Here is a 3,145-nt window from a genome sequence, read left to right on the forward strand (position 1 = left end):
GACTACTTTGATAACTTTTAAGTAGTAGGAGTCCGACTTGGTTATATCGGTCTCCTTTAAGTTATTTGTAGTCCTCTTTCTTGGATCTTTGTCAGATCTCTTTCAGGGACTACTTTGATAACTTTTAAGTAATAGGAGTCCGACTTGGTTATATCGGTCTCTTTAAGTTATTTGTAGTCCTCTTTCTTGGATCTTTGTCAGATCTCTTTCAGGGACTACTTTGATAACTTTTAAGTAGTAGGAGTCCGACTTGGTTATATCGGTCTCCTTTAAGTTATTTGTAGTCCTCTTTCTTGGATCTTTGTCAGATCTCTTTCAGGGACTACTTTGATAACTTTTAAGTAGTAGGAGTCCGACTTGGTTATATCGGTCTCCTTTAAGTTATTTGTAGTCCTCTTTCTTGGATCTTTGTCAGATCTCTTTCAGGGACTACTTTGATAACTTTTAAGTAGTAGAAGTCCGACTTGGTTATATCGGTCTCCTTTAAATTATTTGTAGTCCTCTTTCTTGGATCTTTGTCAGATCTCTTTTAGGGACTACTTTGATAACTTTTAAGTAATAGGAGTCCGACTTGGTTATATCGGTCTCCTTTAAGTTATTTGTAGTCCTCTTTCTTGGATCTTTGTCAGATCTCTTTCATGTTGATGTATTTTTCTGCTCGCTCCTGTACTTCGTCTAAGGAGGTAGGATACTTTTTTGATATAGACTAGCTGAAAGATCCCTCTCGTAAGCCATTAATAATCCCCATGATGGCGGCTTTTGTTGGTAAATTTTGTATGTCCATGCATGTTTTGTTGAATCTTTCCATGTAGTTGCGGAGGCTCTCCCGATCTCCTTGCTTGATTCCTAGAAAGCTGGGTGCGTGCTTGGCCTTATCTTTCTGGATGGAGAATCTGGCCAGGAATTTTTTGGCCAGGTCGTTGAAGTTTGAGATGGATTTCGGCGGTAAGTTGTCGAACCATCTGATCGCCGTTTTCGTGAGAGTTGTTGGGAAAGCTTTGCAGCGAACGACATCTGAGGCATCGGTGAGGTACATTCTGCTTCTAAAATTGCTGAGATGATGGTTGGGATCTGTAGTACCATCATACAAAACCATATCTGGGAGCTTGAAATCCTTTGGGATTTTGGTTTTCATGATTTTCCTGGTGAATGGATCCTATTCTTTGTGCGAATTTTCCTCAGGAGTGGTCCGAGGAGCTTTTGATTTGAGGTCGGCCTCTAATTGATGTAGTTTTTCTTCCAGTTCTCGGCGTCGCCGTACCTCTCTTTGTAGATCCTTTCCGATCTCCCGTTGTTGCTGGGTTTCTTTCTCAAGTTGCTTTAAGAGATTTTGTAGTGCTTCCATGGCTTCCGGATTTGGTGAGTTTTTGTTCCCGTTGGATTCCGGAGTATCTTTTAGCGTAGTGTCCGCGTTCTTGTGCGGTGTTCTGTTCTCCAGATCCGAGTCGTGGTCGTTGTCGTGGCCGTCCGCCATGGTTTTGGGATGACTCTCAGGTTCCCCGGCAACGGCGCCAATGTTCCGAGGGTTACCTGAAACTGGAGGTCGATCTCGGATGAGATCCTTGGTACTGGTCGGAGATGACGTGTCTGGCTGGCTGGTGGCGGCCGGAGCTATTGTGTCCGACTTGTTGGACTTGCTGCACTGCTGATCCTAGGCCACCGGAGGGTGGGGGGTACCTGCAAGAGACTCCGATGCTTAAGTTAGCATGGGTATTAAGCAGGTTTTTATGTAGAATCAGAGTATGAGTTATATCTGGGTGCTCCAGTGTATTTATAGTAGTGTGGGCTGACCTTTCTAATAAGATAAGTTAGTTATCTTATCTTATCTTATCTTTATCTTGAGTGAAGTCAGCTTATCTTCAAGGGAACCGCCTTTATCTCTATAGGCTGAGATTGCCTTTGGATTTGGGTCGTGTTCCTCTATTTGGGCCCTTTATTGGGCTTTCTTGTCGATATGGCCGAGTTCTTTGTAACGAAGTCGGTCCGCTTGACCTTAACAGGTCGGTCGCTGCATCGTTGATCATCCCAGGTCGGATAGCTCGACCCAGGTTATGAACAGCAGCCAAAGCCCAGAAAGATAAAGGCGGTTCCCCTTAAAGATAAGATGACTTCACTCGAAGATAAGATAAGATAAGATAACTATCTTATCTCTAGAAAGGTCACTCCACACTATTATAAATACACTGGAGCACCCAGGTATAACTCACACTCTGATTCTACTAAAAACCTGCTTAATACCCTTGCTAACTTAAGCATCGGAGTCCCTTTCAGGTACCCCCAACCTCCGGTGACAAAGGATCAGCACAACCACCAAGTCCAACAAGTTGGACACGGCGGCTCCGGCTACCATCAACAAGTCGGACATAACAGCTCCGACCAGCACAGAAGATATCGTCCGAGATCGACCTTCAGTTTCAGGTAACCCTCGGAACAGATATGCTCTGAGTTCCTTTTCCTCTAGGCCGAGTTTGTCGAAGGCAGTTTTGAACAAGATGTCAGCCGAGCTTCCCTGGTCTACCAGTGTGCGGTGGAGATTAGCATTGGCCAATATGATAGTGATGACCATGGGATCGTCATGTCCCGTGATGATGCCAGCTGCGTCCTCTTTAGTAAAAGTGATAGTAGGGAGGTCGGGTGCTCCTTCTCCTCCCTCGGCATGATATACTTTTTTAAGATTTCTTTTGTGAGATGATTTGGAGATTTCTCCTCCCGCAAATCCTCCGTGTATCATGTGGACATGTCTCTCCGGGGTACGAGGTGGTCGTTCAGTTCGTCCGACGTCTTCGTCCCTTCTCTTTCTTGGCTCATCTGTTCTGCTGGCTAAGTACCGATCTAGCTTTCCCTCTCTTACCAGTTTTTCTATGACATTCTTCAAGTCGAAGCACTCGTTGGTGGAATGTCCATAGATTCGATGGTATTCACAGTATTCTGTCCGATTTCCTCCTCCTTTCTTGCTTTTGAGTGGGCGAGGTGGGGGTATCCTTTCAGTATGGCATACTTCCCGGTAGACATCTACAAGAGACACCCGAAGAGGGGTGTAATTGTGGTATTTCTTGATCTTTTCTCCATGATGATCTTCTTTTTTCTTGGACTCTTTATCCTTATCTCGGGAGGAGTAGGAGAATCCAGACTTTGAGGTCTCTCC

Source organism: Arachis hypogaea, chromosome 12 (genome assembly GCF_003086295.3).
Source record: "Arachis hypogaea cultivar Tifrunner chromosome 12, arahy.Tifrunner.gnm2.J5K5, whole genome shotgun sequence".
In the NCBI taxonomy this organism is placed as follows: domain Eukaryota; kingdom Viridiplantae; phylum Streptophyta; class Magnoliopsida; order Fabales; family Fabaceae; genus Arachis; species Arachis hypogaea.